Source organism: Mauremys mutica, chromosome 2, assembly GCF_020497125.1.
Source record: "Mauremys mutica isolate MM-2020 ecotype Southern chromosome 2, ASM2049712v1, whole genome shotgun sequence".
Classification (NCBI taxonomy): Eukaryota; Metazoa; Chordata; order Testudines; family Geoemydidae; genus Mauremys; species Mauremys mutica.
The window spans coordinates 114,243,849-114,264,850 of record NC_059073.1 but is presented as its reverse complement, the minus strand read 5'-3'; the positions used below and the strand labels follow the sequence as shown (position 1 = coordinate 114,264,850).

General features: G+C 40.7%; 1 protein-coding gene across 8 annotated transcripts in view; it reads left to right on the top strand.

Annotated features, from left to right (window-relative positions):
- ATXN1 (ataxin 1) overlaps positions 1-21,002 on the top strand; it is a 291,406-nt gene that overhangs the window by 80,708 nt on the left and 189,696 nt on the right. For all 8 annotated transcript variants that reach the window (XM_045008279.1, XM_045008280.1, XM_045008285.1 and 5 more), the window contains one exon: positions 10,510-10,635. The gene's annotated coding sequence lies outside the window, so the exon portion shown is untranslated. The remainder of the gene's footprint in view (positions 1-10,509; positions 10,636-21,002) is intronic.

Here is a 21,002-nt window from a genome sequence, read left to right as displayed (position 1 = left end):
AGTGCTCTTTTAGGCCCCAGCCCTACACACAATGTTGACTGGCTCTGAAAAGAGACCCATCTGCTCTCCTAGCCAAAAAAATGGTGAGTGAGTCTTGAGGTTGAAGGGATATAAAATGGAGAGAATGGTGTGTGTATGTGTGTGAGAAAGAGTAACTGTTGAGGGCCCAGAAAGAATGCAGAGAATTCTCTAACAAACATATTTGTATCTCATGATTATGGGAACTGATCAGCCACCATGTATTCTCTCGATTTTAAATAGAGAGTATTAAGAGTAGTTTAAAAAATGTATAGACAGAATTATAAAAAGGGGGTGGCTTCTAAAGTGTCATGTCTGAGGAAAAAATGTATTTAATGTACTGTTGTAATATTAATGTGTACACTCTCACTGAAACAGTCATGCGCTCACAAACTCTTAAATAGACTTGGTCATATTGATGGAAGAAAACTCCTCACTTTCTGAAAATGGTTTGATGTAAAATTATTTCATTCTTTAAAATATGTTAATTAGAAACAGCATTAACTATAGATAGGCCCAGGAAAGTGGTAAATTTGCCACCTGCTAAAGTCTTTACATTGAAATTGGATGTCTATCTAAAAGATACGCTCTACTGCAAATTATTGTGCTTGACAGTATCTACTTGCATAGCAGGGAAGGATAATTTCTTGGTGAAATGTTGTGACCTGTGTTATGCTGTAGGTCAGACTAGATGATCATACAGGTCCTGTCTCGCTTTTAGAAGTTATTAATCTGTGCTCAAGGCTTTAAATTATATATAAATGGATGAATTATTCCAGTTTATATTGCATGTAAATATATATGCCATTTGTGTGTATGCATTATGGTGTAAAATGCATTATAGTGTAAAATATAAAAGTAATTACACATGTAGGCATACATGTGTGTGTGTAGAGGGATATGCGTGTGTGTATATCTTTTAAAATATTATTTCATTCCTTTTGAGAGAGAAAATAATAATTAGCCTTATTTAGTAATGCGTCAGTAAGCAGTAGCTGGGAGTTTTCTTTTTCAGTCTCTTTTGCACTAATGAAAGATAGTTGCACTGCTTAGCTTTGCTTCAAACGGCTGTGAGTGACTATGAAGTGGCTGGTTTAAGGTTACTTTCGTTTTCTGCAGACCGGTCACAATGGTAGAGTGTTGCTGCATTCCATTCACTGACTATAGATATAGAAAAGAAACGGAGTGTACCATGCAGAATGTTTAAAAGAACACCATAATTTTTAACCTATACCAGATGCCTTTGAAATTAAAGCTATGTTGGAGTGGTGACAGTAGCATAAGAAATGTTCTGTAATTTGTGGGAAGTGGTCTGAATAAATACAGTACAGATTAAGGTACATTCCAGTGAAAGGTTAATAAGAGCATGTGCGTGTATGTAAAAATGTATAATAGACATAAAAAGAAATTCTGGTTTTATTATTTTTAAACTTCATTAGCCACAACACAAAAAGGAGTTCATAACAATAAGCATCAACATCATGAATTTTCCATTAACCTACTCTATTCCTGACGCTGCCCCTATCTAACTCATGTTATGAATCATATTAAGAAAAAACACCCTGTTTAGCCCATCCAGGGGAAAAACCCTTACCTTACCTCATCTCCAAAAAAACCCCTAAACACCTACTTGCCCTGTTTCAGCTACACCAAATTCTAATCTATTCTTTACTACATAGATGTACAGATACACTTTTCCTGTCTCACGCAAGAACAGTGTTGTCCCACTTTCTTTTGCTGAAATGTAATAATATTACAAATTACAATAGTAAGTTGAACATGTTAAAGAAATGGGTCAATGGAAAGATTACATTTTCAATCCACGTAAATCAAATGTAATCACATACAGAATGCAGTATCTCAAACCAACAGAAGAAAGTGAATCTCAATTTAAATCTGCCTGAGTAAAACTGTGCTCAGATTTGATATTCAGTAATCTTATAGAATTGGCACTATCATTTTGAAACACTGAACTTTTAAAATGTTAGATGCATGTGTTTTCCTTTCTTTTAATTCCAGCATGATTTTCTAGTTTTATTTTTGTGGCCTTTTTTAAATCCAGCTTCCCTCTACTACTCCCATAATTTTCTATCCAAGGTACTGACTTATAGGGCTCTACCACCATGGTATCTGAGCACCTCTCAATCCTCACCATACCCCTGTGACACAGGTAAGTGCTATTATTCCCATTTTACTGATGGGAAACTGAGGCACAAAGAGACTAAATATCTTGCCCAGGGTCACACAGGAAGTTGGTAGAGCTGGGAACTGAACCTGGGTCCCCTGAGTCTCTCCACTTTGTGCATGCAGTTGATAGTGGATGCAAAATGACAGATGCATTCATGGAGGTTGGGTATAAAAAAATCAGGATCCTAATGTTTAGTCTTTCAGATGATTCTAAGAGGTATGAGACAATGAAATAGGGCACTAAGCTGTGTCTTAAAAATACACCCTATTAGAATAACCTATCTCATTGATTGACTATCCAGAAACAAAAGTGTCTTTTTGTCATAAAACAAACAAAAGCTCGCTTTAGTTTGAAATGGATTGTGCAACTAAGGGATGAATATTTATAGCATACCACGCCTCTCAACTGCCTTCATCCTTTTCATTCATTAAAAGGGACCCTTTGAAATTGCCGGTGTAATGAAATTGTGAATTCTGTGCACCCGACCTTGTTAACATTGGGTCTAATTCACCCCTGTGGAGAGAGCCAGCAGAAGGCCTGTGCAGGTAGCGTGAGGCTATCATAAGTATTCCTATTGGATTCAGGTGTTGCACTGGCTTCTGCGTGGGGGTGAATTTTATCTAGTGTCACCATATGGCTGACAAATCCGGAATGGGAAAACTACAGAGGAACAGAGAGAATGATCAACTCTGCTTGATTTACCTCTTACCTCAGGGCTATTTGGGAGTTTGTCTCCAGCTACTTTTTAGCTACTTGGTAGAAAACATTTTGTATTAGGCTGTTGTTACTGCTAGGGAAAATACATTGGTAAAAAAGCATACAAACCTCTTCCCCCTTTTGGTGGATGATTGTTTCCAGCAAGAATAGTTGGTTATGTAGGTGGAAAGATTCTCTCATTACATGGATTATGGGGGAGAAATGTCAGTGTTTTGGGGCTCTATTTAAGGAAATTTGGAAGGGGCACTTGAAATCCATATTGAAAAGAAATATCCAGGACAAGTGACATAAAATCAGACTTAGACTGCTAATATAACAATCATACTTCTATCTCGAATATTCTGCTGGCTATCTTTGTAAATTACACTTAAAATTTACTGTTACTGAAATGGAAGGGTAGGGGGGAGAAGAGTGATATCTCTTGTTTTCCAGATTGTTAGGGTTGGGCTTTTGACAGCACTTCGTGTATAGTCAGTTTCACAGTTTTCCCCTATATAATCATTTAGTTAGTCAGTTTCCCTTGATGTTTCTGTGCATCTTTCACACCGCAACAGGGGAGAGAAGAACATTGTTAAAGCCGGGGAGATGTGGTTGTAAAACCACAAAATATGGGGCAGGCATAATACCTGAAACTACTTTTAACTCCTTTTATTTATTTTTTTAATTGACTAGATTTCAGGGTAGTGCTCTCCATTTTAAGGCTGAGTTTATTATTTTTATCATCATTTTATTTATTATTGACATGCTACTAATACAGTGATGTAAGTGTACATAGCACTTAACACACAAAATATACTGACCTTCCCTCAGGGAAGGTAGCAAACCTTCTGGGATAAGTGGAAGGGAGCAGAAGAGTGTACAGCAATTAGGGCAAGTCTACACTACAAAATTATATTGACTTAAGTTATGTAGACATGCAGCCACTTCAGTAATTAAATCACTTTTGCACGTCCACGCTACACTCCTTGTGTTGGCAGTGTGCATCCTCACCAGGAACGCTTGCACTGATTGAACTGTCAGTGTGGGGCATTGTGGGATGCCCTCTGAAAGGAGGAACAGTCGATGTATGCAACGCAGTGTCTACACTGACACTGCATCGACCTAAGAGCTACGCCCTAGGAGGTGGAATTATTAAATCACTGTAGTGCGCGAGTTACATTGGTCAGAGCTACATTTTAGTGTAGCTAGGTCAGTGTAAGCTGCCTTATGTTGACCTAACTCTGTAGTGTAGACCAGGCCTTAGATCATGTAATTGCTTTAGTTAGTAAAAGCCACATCTTAGGCATTTCATAATTTTTCTGTCTTAGCTTTCTTCCTTTTTCTTTGTAGATATTACCGTGAGGAGATTAGAGTGAGTAGGCCTCAGAGAAGAAAGGGTGTATTGAGAAGTTTGAAAGAGAGCTTGCATTGGAAGGGCCAATGACCATATCATCTTCTAGGACTTGTACAATGCCAAACACACTTTTGAAGCTTATCAAATAACAGCCCTGGTCTAGCAAAGCCCTTAAGTTTGTGCTTAACTTTGAACATGTGAGTAGCCACATTGAAGTCAATGCTCACATGCTTGAAGTTATGTATGTGCTCAAGTTCTTGCTGATTTGAGGTCAATAATAATAAGATATTAGTTAAGGATTTTTTTTTTTTACCCAACTAGTGTGTTCTGTTTTTAAGCAAGTTTTTGTGACTGTGGTTGTTTGGAGGTAGAAAAGGAATATAATTTATACTTTAATAATAATGAAATCTAGCTCTTTTATAGCCCTTTTCATTAGTGGATCTCAAATTGCTTCATATTGGAGGTCAGCATCATTATTCTCGTTTCACAGATTTGGAAACTGAGGCACTACTATAGTGAGGTGTTGTGGAAATATTGTCTCGATATTGTATGTACTTAATGCTATACTACACATCTTTTAAAAAAAATGTGCTATTACCCCAGTAGGGTTCATGTGAGAGTCAGTCTGACAAGTGTGACAAACCTTGTTTCCTGGATTGGACAGTCAGCAATCCACAGAGTTGATTACAATCCCATTATTTGTTGACGTTCTTATGTAGTGATTCATGCTGAAGAAAAGGAAGTGGAAATACAGATGATGGGGGAATAACAAAACACGAAACAATTATAAATCTTGTCAGTAATATGTGGCATGGCAGCTGACATGGGAACTTCATCTACTTCCGTATCCTATCTCCTTCTCGTTAAAGGAAGGGGTTTGGCTTAAATAGTCCTTTTAAATCTGACCGATTCTTCTAGCGCCCAGGTCCTTGTTATTCCACATTAGGGCTTTTGTTGCTTCCCTGACTGCAACTAATGGCCTTGTTGGAGTCCAAAAGCATTATCTTCTCTTGCTAGTTCTGGTGCTGCTGCTGGTCGGAGGCTGGTCAATTCCGGAGAGCTGAAGAATGTTAATGATGTCATCTCTGGTGTTCCCTGTAACAAAGGATGCTACAGAAAGTTTCTGCTAAAATTACCTGTTTCCCATGGCATGTGGGGAAATCTATTTTAACATAGTTAAGTGACCTAGATTGTTCACTCTGTGGACAACTACCTATCAATAAACAAACACATGCTACTGAAAATCCAGCCTAACATAGCCAGCCTACAGGTGGGGTGGAGTTCAAGGTACAGATCTCCTCTTTAAATGCTGAGCTAGCTCCTTTTTAAGGCAGAGAGTAAGAGAGAGAAGAACCTCAAGGCTGTGTGCTCTGATAGCTGCTCTGCTCCCTTCAAAATCCATCTCAAGGGACACAGCATTTCTTAATTTTTCTAGAGGCCCTACATTTAAGTATGCAGATCATACACAGGTTTTACATATTTCGCTACAGTGAAGTATGCTACCTCTCACACTGTATACTTACCTCAGACAATTATAATTGTTTAAATATAGTGTTTATCATTTTTCATGTGCATATCGAAGCTTTATGAAAGAACCTTATTTCCGGCACCAGCTTGTCCAGATAGGAGGTGTAGACAATAATCATTTAAGAGGTGGCAGTGCAGTGGTTCTGATATCGGAACTCAGAGGTTTTTTAAAGCAAGTGAAGTGTGGGCCTTGTTTTGCAATCCCTCAGCGCATAGGCCTCCTGGACAGTTCAGTGGTAGCAATCATGACGGTATTACCTGGACTGGATCTCATGTTTGTAATGTATTGATTTCCCCCTTTGCCCCGCAGTACATGCTCAGATACTGTGGCAAAGGAGTACCTAGACAGAAATTCTAAAACAAAGGCCTATTCCTGCCGCCTACACGTCTGAGGTCTCCAACTGAGTGGTGGTGTCAGGAGAGATTACGTCTTTGAATGACACAATCCCACCTCCTCCTGGGCACAAGGAGAAGCATGGTGCGGCACAGGGCTTGCTACATCTTTTAACATGATTAGCAAACACTCCAGCCAAGGCTGGATGAAGGCTTGTAGGGCCTTAGGGCCACAGCTGCAAAAGCCATGTGATAAAGTCACCACCGCAGCTTTCAGGGTCTCTTTTTAAAAAGAATGTATTTTTCTGGTCCTCTCATTTGCAGAGATGTTTAGAATCCATGTGCAGCAGATGTCTGAGTCTGCAGACTGCCTCCAGTGCAGGGAAGACCAGCAGCAGACACTAATGCCAGAGAGGAAGCCAACTAGTACTATGTACATGAGCAGAGCATATCCCCTCTTTGTGGTGAGGAGCCCTGTCACTGCTTGAGTGGAGGAAAAGGCACCCTGCTGCCACTCCCACCACTGTCTGGGGGGAGTAGCTATTGGGTTTCCGGGAAATGGCGCGGGCAAAGCCCGCCCCATGCTAACGGATCCCCCCCCAGCCTAAGGGGAGGTTCCACAGGGCCTCAGAAACCCACTAATTGTGGGGGACAACTAATAAAAGAACAGGGACAGGAGTGCGGTCAAAGGGTCATAAGAAGGGAGCCTGACGGGGACACCGAGCAGAGAACCCCGGACAGCGCCCACTGCTCCTCGAAGGCGTCAAGGGAGCCAGCGGACGCCGCCCAGAGGAACTCCGCCCAGAGACGTGAACGGACTAAGGATCGGAAACAAGCCCCACAGTCGCAGGAGTCTCCATTGGCCAACCGCCTCTCCCTGGTCACGTAGATGGCCATTTTAGCCAGGGCGAGGAGGAGGTTGACCAGGAAGTCCCGCGACTTTGTGGGGCCACGGATAGGGAGTGCGTGGAGAAGGAGGTGAGGGGAAAAGTGTAGCCAGAAACGCAACAGGATGTTGGTGAGGAGCCGGTATAGGGGCTGCAACCTGGCTCACTCTGCGTAAACGTGCGCCAGGGTCTCCCTCACACCGCAGAAGGGGCAGGTGTCTGGGACAGGGGTAAACCGCGCCAAGTACACGCCCGTGCTCACGGCCCCATGGAGGAGCCGCCAACCGATATCCCCGACGGGCCTCGGGACCAGGGTGGAGTAAAGGCTGGCCCATCGGGGCTCGTCACCATTTCTCCCTCCTTGGATGGCATGGGGGTATCTCTAGGGCTCTGGATTATCCTAGTCTGGCCCTGACTGCATCCTGATAAGCATGGGAGTGGAGCCTGGCTCTGCCCATTCCCTGTCCAGAATCACCTCTGGAGCTAGTAGTAAGTAGTGCAGGCAGTTCTAGTCATTCCCACCCCTTTTCTCCCCCCCAGTACTTGGAGATGGATTGTCTGCGTCAGTGTGAGAGCATTTGTGCAGGGGAGCAGTTCACTGTACCCTCTCTTCCCAGCCCCCGTGCAGTCACACAGGGGGAGGCATGATCTAACTCTTCCTGTGTAGTGCATCCTGGGGTTTAATTTCTTTCTTTTCTTGATTCTTTGTTTCCACTGTTGTGGTTTTCGTTGGTTTTGATTGTAGTCAGACATGTTAAAATGATTAAGTACAAATTGCAGGGGACGGAAAACTATCTTGGTCAGTTTAGCACAGACAACACTCTCAGACAAATGCAAGTATGAAGCAATCCAGCAGAAAGACTCTTTAACAGTGTTGCCAACTCACACCGTTTTATCAGAAATCTCGCGATATTTGGTTTTTTTCTCGCGATATTTGGTGTTTTTCCAGCTTCTGGATTCAAGCAGCTATAAAACAGTTCTGTGACTACTATGAAACCATGCAGCCTTCCACGGATGGCTTTGCTCAGAGAGCTCTAGAAAAGGCAGTAGTGCTGATAAAAGTACAACCCAGCAAAGAGTTTCCTAGTTTGTATTTTATAAGGACCAGATTCTGATACTGTTACTTATTTTGAGTAGCACCTCTCTCTACAAGGGGTCTTTTGGACGTCAGTGGGTTGTTTTATTGATTAAGGTGCTATTTAACATGTGTTAAGAGTGTCTGTCACTTACCTACTTAGTTGTATATTGTTGCTGTTAGTAATAATATTTATTTATTATCACCTAGCCATTGTGCTTGGTGCTGGCTCCCATTACCATAGTATCTGAGTGCCTTACAATCTTTGTTATGTGTATCCTCGCAACTCCTCACTGCGAGGTAGGGTCATACTACCGACTCCATTATACAGATGGGAAACTGAGGCACAGAAAGATTAAAGTTAACATTTATAAAGTATGTAAGTGATTTAGGAGCCTAACTGCCATTTTCAAAAGTGTCTAAGGCTCAGATCCTCAAATGTATTTAGGCGCCTTACTCCCATTGAGAGTTAGGCATCTAAATACCTTTGGGGGTCTGGGCCTTAGGAGCTTGCATCTCACTGAAAGTCTTGGACACTTCTGAAGATGTTATGTTACATGACTGGCCCAAAGTCACATAGGGAGTCTGTGGCAGAGCAGGGAATCTGGCCGTAAACGAGCATTATTTATTTATTTAAAAAAATTAAAGATAAAGGTGAAAGGAAGAATAAAATAATTTTATGTTCCTGTAGATCTTAAAATACAACCTTCCATCTCTTACATTTAAATAACACAAAGACTGTGACATAAACACAGAGGGAAGCTAGGAATTCATAGTAAAGGCTGATAGCCAGTAACTCATGGCCATTACACTTTGTCTTGAATTAATACTGTTTGCAAGGTGGGGTGAGGCATAGACAGATTTGTCTTCCTTAACTTTGAACTTCTAGGCTTTTCAGGATTAGGGTCTCAGCTTTAAAGGGTCTCATCCTGCTCCCACAGGTGAGTAGGCCTGACTGTGCAGGAACAGCTTATAGTTACTTAAACAGGAGCTTTGGGATTCTGTATGTAATGTGTAAACTGCTTTAGGGACTGGTGAAATGCATGTCGTTTCTGTGCGGATACTAAAAGAAAAGTAGCAAGGGGTTTAGAGGTACTTCCACCCTCTCTTAAGTACATCATTTTTTGTTCCCAGTATTTTTTACAACTGGAGATGCAGCATCATTGATTTTACTTTTTGAATCACTGACCACTTTTGGAAAAGTTACTTTTTGTTTGCAGAAGAATGCACAGTCCCAGAGAGACGTGGATAATGACTCCACTTCTTAATTAAAAACAATGGAAAAAATTATTCAGTGCTGCCTGTCCGACATAGCTGAAAAAAAAGCAAACAAACGGTTTGCTTAAATGCACGTAAGCTCAAATTCTGTCCTCAGTCACATTGTGAAACTTCCTTAACTTCAGTGGGGGTTTCACAGGTGTAACTGAGGGGAGAATTTAGCTATACATTTTGTATAGCAATTCCAAATACAGTTCTAAAATTTGTTTATAAAACAATAACTAACATGCCCAGAATCCAAAGGGGATTGTGAAATGGGATGAAGGGTTCTCAAAGAGAAAATGAACTCAGTGCTGGTTCAAAGCACTAAGTCATTTAATACTGCAAGAGACAGCTTAAACCTTACATACTGGACCAAATGCGTCCCTGTCATAAATGGCTCTACATGAGGGTGAACATGGCCCGTTGTTTTACTACAATCAAAAGGAGATTGAGCATGCTGATGTAACTCCTAATCTCTTACTTTAAAATCAAAAACATTCATGCCTTTTTGGTGATGGCGGGGAATATCAAAATTGTAACATATCAGAGAGTCAGCAGTTTCACTCATTCACTCACCCTCCCACCTTTCTTTCCTCCCTCCTTCAGCCAATCTGTCTTGTGTTCTGTAAATTCCAAAATATTGTTGTACGTATTTACTGTCTGGTCTGATATTTTCCCACATATTAGTATTAAAAAAGATTAATGTGACAAAGTGAATGGTGTAGATCTTTAGGCAGTCAATCAAACTTCACATAAAGCTTCCTTAAATAATAATCATGAATGATCACTATCTACTGTAGCAGTTTGTTATTTAACACAACACATTTTTCTGATTTGCATCTACAGTGGTTCTTTCCTTTCCCTCACGCAATTATGTATCCTGTTGAATGAGGTACTCATTGGTTCATTAATAACCACACGATATTACAGTATAGTGTACCAGAGAACATGATTTTTAAAAAATACTTTACATTTGTTGAAGGCAATTGGGGGGAGAAAGGACAACCTAAAGAACAGTCATCAGAATGCTTTTACTCTGGGTAGTTAACATGGTTGCTTTAGGAAATAAAATATACATTGGAGAAAGGTCAGGGATTTCCCCTGAGCCACCTACCAACCACTTGAAGTGACATTTTCATTCTGAGTGTTTCTTTTTTTGTTTTTATTTAAGTATCCTGGAGCACAATGGAAAAGTATTAATACAAGACATCAGAAAAAAGTGCTGCAATGTCTAGTGTGCTGAGGGGAAAAAGAGAGACTTATGACTGCATCTTGAAACACTCTCAGATGATTTGAGGTAAGTGACGGAAAAGGTTTTGGCACAAATTCTATTGTAATTAATGTAATAATTATTAACTTTTGAATCTCAGGATGTCTTTTTAACCTGCATTGATAGGGGGTGTGTGTGTGTGTGTGTGTGTGTGTGTGTGTGTGTGTGTGTGTGTGTGTGTGAAAATAACAAAATTTTAATGGCAAAACTAGAGAAAAAAACAAAAATATGTAGTGTACTTCTGTTTCTGAAATTAACTACCTGAGCAAACACTATCCAGCAGACACATATGCATGTGTTTAACTTCATGCAAATGATTAGTCCCAGTTGAATCAATGATGCTTCTCATATTTAAAGTTATTCACATGCATAAGTATTTGTGGGATAAGAGATTATATTATACGATCCTGTAAAAAGAAAGGTATTGTATAAAATATAGTGGATTGTAGGAAAATGCCTATACAATCTCTTATTGTTATAGAACTTACATCAGTAATCAGATTTTACAGCTGTCTGCGGTAGTATTTTTATGTTAAATAGGTACCTTTCAATTATATATATTTTAAAAATCTTCACCTGGAATATCAGACTTTTTACAGAAGTCTGTTAATTTTATTTTATCTTTAATATTTTGGCTGGCTTAACTGCTTTGTTGGTGACATTCTAAACTGGTGCAGTTAAAACAATACATAAAGTCTCCTTTCTGAACCAGAGCTATGAATGGTGCATCAATATTTGAGTAACAGCAAAATCGGCACTTCTGACATTCAGACCATTTTGTGTTGTTTTGTTTTAGCATTTCCTAAATAAAGAGGGTTTAAATATGAATTTCAGTGAAGAGCCTTGTCTTTCATCTTTGTTCTTCATTTTTCAGGCCTTTATTTTGCTTGAATTCAAAAGGAATGACTGAATTTTTGTATTGAGTAAGGGTGAAAATATGGTACAGTTGTAAAACTGTGATCCTGATAATACTATAAATAATCATTAAAAAATCCTGTGGCCTCCTTCCTGAATAGAAATACCAAACCATTTCTTCCATTCCACATACAGGTGTTAGAGACAAAAAATTACTGTAAGAAACCTGCACAGTTGAGGGCATGGATGAATTGCTGTGTTCTCTCATGGGGCAAGGGTTAGCCACGGTGTGGAAGGGGCAGGGAATGTGGTATCAGGCCCGTGCAGAGCATGAGAACCACCAAGGAATTCCAACACCAGCCCCCCAGATCTTGGGGCATCTCTATAGCGTGCCTGCATCTTTCCCTTCATTCCCCCTTCTTCAAGCAGCATGACTGCCACTAGTATCTCTGAGAATTACTCAGCTCTCAAAAAGGGAAGTTGAAAAGCCATGGAGCTGACGTTCTTGTTGTAAGGAGCAGCCTTAACGCTCAGGAGGATTTCCAGTGCACCACAGCACTGCAAACAGTTACTGCTCAGCTCCAAGAAGACACACAAAAACTGCACCGTGAACGGAAAGGAGAAGATGGAAGAGCAGGTCATCAGCTTGGAACATCAGGTTGCTGAAGGGGAAAATGTGTTTGGCGTCTGCCATATCCTCTGTGTTCCTCTGCCCCATCCAGCTATGCTGATCAAAATCCTACAGCAAGATTACAGGGGTCTGCATTCAGCATGGCGGGGAAGGGTAAAATGCACAGTGTATCCCTTTCCTGTCCTCTTTTTCATATTGCCCGGACTAATCTGGATGGTATTTGCACACGTTTGCTCCCTTCCTTGCTGCAGAGCGGAGGAGAGCATAGCAGGCCTATGGACACTGATTTATAAGTTTGTTTTGGAATCAACAGGCTCAGCACTGGGGATCAACGTATTTCCTCTGGTCACTGATTTAGGGTTATTGCTCGGAAAATTGTACTAGTCCTGAAAGCATTCATACTATTCCAATAACTAAGAATCTTTGCAAACTGCTGAAGATTATTACTTTATGCCATCTGATTGCTTAGTTTCCTCCATGCCTTCAGGTGGTAAAAAGCATTGCTTTCTAGATCTAACTTTTCTTCAGGTAGCAGGTGATAAAAATCATGTCAGAATTCAGCTAGTGCAAGAAGAAGATATTGAATCAATTTAACGCTCTTCTAATGTTTGATATCTCTTCCTGGAAGAGACTCCTGAGGTCTCTTCCAATCCTAATCTTCTATGATTCTATGAGTCTATGATCTCACAACCTGTCTTGACTATCTGATATTCCAGGGAAGCTAATGAATCACCCAGCAGACTAAATCGGGTGATGAATCTTGGTTACATGCCACCTGAGGCACCTTGCGCATACGCTAAGAAAAAGAAGTGATACAAAACGTTCATTTGTTTCTAGCCCTTTGTGGACCATAAGATATTGGATCTACAATTATTTCAGGCCAGTGTGATGTCTTTTATTTGTGTGGTTTTTTTTAACCCTGGTGCAATGTAATCCACATAGTTTTCCTTTCCCAGTATCCTCCTAGTTTTTCTTCAAGTCGTGCCTTTATGGGTGCTCCATGTCAAGATATGTGCACCCATGCACTCTTGATCAGAGATTTTTGTCAGAATTGTCCATGTTTGCGCCCTAGACACCCTTGTGCCCTAGTATAAGGGTATCTAGGGAAGGGAGACCCTGCCCCCACTCCAGTTCTTTCTCAGTCATGAAGGTCTAGCAAATGACTTGGAGGCAGAGGAGAAAGAAGGCAGCTAGTGGAGCACCGATAGTGATGCATGTCTCGAAGAACTCCAGCTACTATACAAGATAAATAACCTCTTTAGCTGTTGAAAAGGAGCTGAAGTGGTAGTGGTCCACCTCTTCTTATGTACCCTTATATTGGGGCACAGCATTTTCTAGGGCACAGGCAAGGACCTGCAGATGCTGCTGACAGATATCTCTGATCAAGAGCACACGGGCACGGGAAGTGGAGCACCCACAGTGACACTACTGGAAGCACTCACGTTACTATACAACTTAAGTAACCGCTCCTCCTCCTTCTCTTCTGAGCCAAGGACAAAGGTGGCTATAAAGTACAGGGGAACGACAGTGTGTCTGTGTGGCCTTTTAAATCATTTGGACAACTTTCTTTTGCAGTCACAATGGGTTTGTCCTGTTTAGTTTTCTTCTCAGACAGGTGTGGAAGACCATTTTGGGAGGGGTACTAGAGAAAGGAAAATACAATGGCAACATGAGCTACATTATAAAATGCATAAAAATTGTATGGCAACTTCTGCCATTTTCTGGATTCCTTGTCAGGAGGACTTAAAGAAATAATGCACCCTTTTGTGTGTATAGAACATAAGGTTCCCTGGTGGATGTCAGTGAGTTAATTGGATGTCAACTGGACGGCAGGGTTGGGTTTCTTCTGCATTTTATTTTTCACTTGGAGTGTATCATGGGATCTGAGCCCTTCAAGATGTGCTAGTTTTCTTTTCCATTTTCCTGCTCTTCCTACAATTTACCTCCCAGCCCCTGATCCTCAGGTCTCCCAAACCATTACATTACTGTAGCCTCTGAAGGAAGATATCGTTGGTTGGCCTCCTTTTTGGTCAACTAATGAAAAAGACCCCCCCCCCCGCCTTCCCCCAAGAGCTGCTTTGGTAACCAAAGCAACTTGTGTTAAGTGGAAATGAGGCTTTGCTAATTTGTGTGCTTGCTTAGAGTTCCCTGCATATGGATCTTTTCAATGGGGTGTGCCTTTTGTGAATCAGAAGGAGAGCTACAGGCTGCCAGACACATAGTGCAATTGTTCATTTGTTTACATGTGTGAGTGTAAGCTTTTGTAAAAGGGAGGTGCTGGGGAGGGAGAAGAGGGAGCTTTATTGTGTGTGGTTGAGTGAGTGTCATGAAACAACACAGTGCATGGTTTCAGGGAGATACAGGCTGCCTATAGTGCATCTGATGGGTATGTTCCATTTAATACGGATGAGCAGTCCCTCTGATTTTCATTTATTAGTAAGCCATATAAAAATTAAATGACTTGAAGCTGAAGTAGCATTTGTCTACTCGGGCTGTAAACCACAAAAGGCAAAATATTCAAAATCTGAAAAGTTTCCAACACTTTCTTTAAATCATGTGCATTGTCTTTCAAAAGAGCAATGTAAATATGAATGAAACCAGTACTGTGATCCCGCAGTGAGGCTATTCATTATAAAGGCCATAAAAGGCATAGTAGTATAGATTAGACATGGCTCTGACCCAAAACCTGCTTGCAACTTTGGGAAAGTTAGAATCCAGATCTGAACTTTGTGTTTTAGGGCCATTTCTAGTAGAGGGTGATTTTTAACTTCGTCCATAAAATTGGAGGAGCCCACAGGTCATAAAACGGTGTTATTAAATAACATTTTGCCTGTCTCTGACCTGCCCCTTTCTTTTCCCAAGATCAATGCTGTATAAGTGCAGAAGCCATGTTTTTGAGCACACTTGTGGCAAAAGCACACTGATTCAGGGACCTGTGGATCACTTTATCTGGTTCTGAACTCCCATCACACAGATGTATTTTTTTTTAATAGGCCCAGCCCCTTTCTGGTGTTAAAACTTTCTTGTCCAGTGAGGATTTTGCAGGGTCTTGAAGGAGTTAAGTGGCATGGCCTTAAAGCCCCATGAAGCCCAAAATCTGTGGGCCAATCCACTTTGGACTATACTGTGCTACACTGAGTGGACTTGTGATGCTCCAGCTGCCTAGTGGTCACACAGATGGGTTTGAAAGGAAGGAGGGACCATGGAAGTGAGTGTGTTTCTAGTGGGATCCCACAGATTCTTGGTGCTAAGCTATTTAACATTTTTATCAAAGACCTGGAAAAAAACATAAAATCACTGATAAAGTTTGCAGACAACACAAAAATTATGGGAGTAGTAAATAAAGAAGAGGGCAGGTCTCTGATACAGAGCGATACAGATTGTTTGGTAACCGGTGCACAGACAAACAATATACATTTTAATGCAGCTGAATGGAAATGTATTTATCTAGGAACAAAGAATGAAGGCCATACTCACAAGATGGGGGACTCCATCCTGGGAAGCAGTGACTCTGAAAAAGTTTTGGGAGTTGTGGATAATCAGCTGAACATCAGCTCCCAGTGTGATGCTTTGGCCAAAAGAGCTAACGTGATCCCTGAATACCTAAATAGGGGGAATCTCAGGCAGGCATAGAGAGGTTATTTTACCTCTGTACTGGGCACTTGTACAACTGCTGCTGGAATATAGTGTCTAGTGTCTACAATTCAAGAATGATGTTGGAAATTTAAGAGGGTTCAGAGAACAGCCATGAGAATTTTTAGAAGATTAGAAAACATGCCATATAATGATAGAGGCAAAGAACTCAGTCTATTTAGCTTAACAAAGAGACGGTTAGGGGGTGACTTGAACACAGTTTATAAGTAACTACATGGGGAACTAAATGTTGATAATGGGCTTTTCAGCCTAGCAGAGAAAGGTATAACACGATCCAATGGCTTGAAGTTGAAGCTAGACAAATTTAGACTGGAAAGAAGGTGCAATTTTTTAACTGTGAGCGTAATTAACCATTGGAACAATTTACCAAGGGTTGTGGTGGACTCTCCATCCCTAGTAATTTTTAAATCAAGATTAGATCTTTTTTTTTTTTTTTTAAGATATGCTGTGGTTCAAACAAGAATTATTTTGGGGAAAATCTTTAGCCTGTTATGCAGAAGGTCAGACTAACTGTTCACAGTTGTCCTTCTGGCCTTGGAATCTATGAATCATACTGTCTTGGCTTTGTTCCCCCTCCTGCATATATAGGGGTCTTTGCACACTTTCCCCCTGCTCGTTTTTCCCCTCTGCACTCGTTGCCTTCATAGGCCTCTTCAGTCGTTGTAGCTGCATAGTGTCTAGGGAGTTGTCTGGCTATTTGTGGTTTTACTCGTCTTCCAGCTACGTCAGAGATTCAGATCCAGTACTCAGGGACATTATGTGGATTTATGACCCTCCTGTGGGACTTTGGATCCATAAACCAATGAATGGATTACAGTGAGACATAAAGTATTTTCATCTGTAACATATAAGCCTGCTATGATATTGTTCATGTTGTTATGCAAAGGAAAGCTGGCATTGATCTACTGACCTGTCAAAAGATAGGAGACGCCTGTAAGCATGAATGAACTGAGAACTTCTTTTGACAATAAATTTGGCCTTTTCCTAATAACGTTCTACTTCTGGACTATAGTTTAGAAGAATGGATGCAGTTTTTCTTTTAATGATGAAGTAAAATATTTTTTAAATAATTAAATACCAAAAAGCTCAGAACATTTTTTTTCAAACCTGGGTAATTTAAAGTTAGGCTTCTAAATATAGATTGCACATTTGCATCATCCATTGACTTCAAGGATTCAGGTTGGACAATTTTGGCCAAAGACTCTTTATCATTAGCTGCACACGTAAAATATCTTAAAGCTACAAACAAATGTATTTAAAAACAAAATATTTGAAAATCATTCCCTGATCTAGTAAACTGCCAAAACCTGTGTTCAGGATTCTGTGTATCCTTTGTTCTCCCTGATAACATCATGAATACCAAAAGGACCATGAGAAGCTTGGTCGTTGGCCGTCCAGCTTTTGAGTATCTGTATTGCAGCCAACAATTGTAGGAGAAACAAAACAAGGCAGTAGATGTTACTTCTGCAAAGGATGAGATGGGATTGCAGAATTTTGGGCCATGCATGTCAGTGAAAGGCTTTTTTAACTATGGTATGACTCCTAATCCATGTCATACCAAATGCTGGTATGCCACAATGAAACACTGCTGAAAAACGTGTGTGTAAATTGCCTTTCTTTTTACTGTCATTCAGTGCAATAGTGCCTAGCCTCTAAAGAGGCAGAGCATAGCAATCCAGAGAGCGGTATTGCTGGATTATATATCAGTTAGTGTTTAGGTGCATCTGATGTTAAAAAGCACTGAAATCGTCTTAAAGTAGGCAGTGTGGTACAGTGTTTATTGCCAGGGATTTGGAATTGGAAGAAGTGGGTTGTACTTTGATTCTTCCACTGACTTGCTATGTAATCCTGGGCAAGTCATTTAGGAGAGATTTTCGAAGGCACAATAGGTAGTGAGATACCTAACTGCCATTTGTGCCATTTTCCCCCTTATCCTCTGTGCATTTCAAGTTTCTCCATCTTTAAAAAGAGAATAAGATTTACCTTTCTTTGTAAAGCACTTAAAGATTGTTGGATAAAAGGGGTTTTAGATAAAATGCAAAATAGTCTTTGGAAAACTTACTTGAGTAATGGCTCAAAACCTAATTGAATCTGCAAGGCCAGTAGCCCAGACACAGTGGAAACAGCCTATTTCCTCTCCGCTAATGTATCAAGCAGCAGAAACCTGTGTGAGGGAACTCTGTTGCTCCTTTGTGGAGTTTCACACTCCACCAAAGGGGTGGCGTGTGGGTATGGTGAGGGCATGGCCATAGGGTCCACCGTGTGCATGGATCCACAAGACCTAAGCACTATTTGTGGTGGGGAGCAGTTGGGCTGTGTCCACACCTTCCCACCAAATCCCTTCTACTCTGCAGTAGTGCTTACAACTGTGCTTCTCAACGGGCACAGGATGGTAAAGCTGGAGATTCTATTCCTAAGCCCTGCAGTTCTTGTGGGCATTTCTTTGCATGCACTGTTTGCTCTTAATAGGCCTCATCCAAACCCCAATGAGGTCAATGGAAGATATCTACTGACTTCAGTGTGCTTTGGATCAGACCCAACATGCTCATGTTGCAGGGTTTGTCTTATAGTAACATTGTTTTAAATGGTAGTGTTTTGGAGCATTACTGCAGAATGCTACAATATTTTTTAAATAAAGGGGCTGCATGCCAATATCACACAATGACATTTTGCTGTTCCAATTCTTATGCTTAGGCATTCATCCCAATTTGGCCCAAATGTCTGGTATGTGATATTTTTTTCTAAATACCGTACTGCTCAATACTGTAATCTATCATGCATATTTTTGGATTATACCTACCCAAGTCTGTCAACACAAATTTACCTCAACAGCACATCAGATGGCGATAATCCCTGTTGAGAAAGCAATTGTGTTTGCATAGAATTAGGTGACTATAGAAGTGTGGTTTTTTTTCTGAGGCTGGAATGAGACACATTTAAGGTGAGCAGTACCATGCAAATTTCCAACTATTTTCTGTTGTTGCGATTTTAAAATGATTAAGCCACAAATATGAGGTGAACTGTCGATCGAGTATGGCTGTGTTTCCGAAGTGTAAATCTGCACCGAGTCCTGCATGCAGCCAAAATGTATGTCTGTGAAGTGGCACAATAGGGTAGAAGCTCACTGTCCTTATACCATGCTGAGACCCACTACATTTTTGGTTTTAGCATTTCTTTCTTCCAAAAGGAATCTAGCCCCAATTTTAAAATATGGCTAAGAAAAGCCAAGCCAACTATTGTATTTTCTAAAGCTGGCATGATTTAGAGATGAAATTAAGTCAAAAGGAAATGACAGCTCTAGACACCAAAGTTGACAGCAAGCCGACAAGCCAGTCTGTGGTTCTCATGATTTCATTTCTGGAAGGTACAGCACTGGTCCGAAACACAAAAAGGGACACAATTATTTTTCTTTCTGGTAAGTTTCAAATAAAACACAATGTGCTACACAGAAAGGATCAAACTTTTTTGTGTGGAATTTCACTCTTTTTCTGGTGTGATTCATCGCACCTAATCAGTCTCAGCCCTCACTTGGTTTAAATAACCTTGCAGGCCTGCAGTTGCAAGCTGTTTCTGTGACGCTCTCCTGGTTTGCAATAAAACTTTTTTTTTTTTTTTAAAGGTTTTAGGGCTTCAACTGACTTTTTTGTTCCTGTTTCCCAGGTCTGTTTTACTCGCATTTTATATTAACCACCCTATTGCACCTGCTTGAGCCCTGTGATAGGCAAAAACACATTACAGTTGCAGATAGAACAAGGAATGAATCACTGCATTCTGCCTTTCAATTAGATTACTTAAATTACAAAGCATAAGTATTCCTTTTGGTATGGCACAGCAGCATTATTATCTCACTGCATTGATGGAACGGGAGTGGAAGTGAACATAATTCTTCTTCTATTACATCGTTAATGAGCCACAATTAAAAATAGTGTGTTGGCGTGCTAGAGCGAATGTTATTTTCAGAATTTTATGTAAGCCATTTCTGCTGTTGTACTTAGCCAGCGCCATGTTGTTCTGAAAGCTTTTAGATATAAAATTGCTGAAAGGTCTGTCTGCTTGTCGAAAGCTAATTGGACAGTAAAGTCTGTCAGCTATAAAGGTTTAAGTTTGCTACTGTGTGTCGAAGTCTATTTGTGTTTCTTAGGTTTTCTTTTTGGATTACTCCTTTACTATATAGGGAAAAAAATCACACCGTACAGTAGGTTTGTTATATACGGTATGCACAGAGCTCCACTTGGATTCCATGTCTGATGCTTTTGGTTGAAAGCCTGACTCAGAGGGTGGTGCAAGACTGCTAATGCTGAGACTTTCAATTTTCAAATATATATGTGCATACGCACATGTAGGAGTTTCATTTCAATTGTCTTTTTTAGATCTTTTTCCAAAACTTAAAAGTCGTTCTTAGCATTTTGCTAATTTTTTTCAGCACTTGTAGGTTCTGAAAGAATTGACATCACTGAGAGAGTAGAAAATAATCCTGTCATTTTTGTCTTGACAGCATTCTGCTCTGTGCTCCAAAAACCTGATGCATAATAATGGATGAGCCAAAGATTTCTTGGAATTGTCTCTTCTCTCCCCCCCCCCCGTTGCGCAATTCTGTTCTATTTTTAGCATCATAGCAGGGAGCTCATCAGTGCACTGGACCATGTTCATGTTCAAACCATATAGTTCCTTGTAACTTTAGAACAAAATGAAGTTGATGGGTCAAGTGCTGAAGGGTGGTTTGTTTATTTTGGTAACCTGACATGGGGTCATATTGAAAAGCAACCTTGCTTGAAATCCCTGGGTGGGGTGGTCGGTGAATCAAGGGCTCCCCATCACACTACTATCATGACTCCCCATTGCATTGAGTTAGCAGCACTGTGTGGAGCACTTGATTTGCTGAAACCTTGGCACTGAAACGGTTGGCTACATCCACCTCATGACCATCTCTATTAGAAAGCTCCATCTCGCAGGAGACCTGCTCAATCCCTCCTGCCTTTTCTGCCTGGCCCTCCAGAACTTCCTCGTCCACCCTAGAGCCTATCCTATACAGCCTCTGTTTTCAAGTCTTGCCCAACAGCAGGTGAGTCAGGGACAGAGCAGGTGAGAAAAATTAAATAAAAATTAAATTTGGTGAAAAATTAACATGATTTTTCAATAAGCTTTATTTGGCAGGGAAACCTGCCAAAACAGAAGTAGCTGATGAACTTAGGAGACCTTGGTTCAAGTCCTTGCTCTGCCATAAACTGCCTATGTCACCTTGGGCAAGTCACTT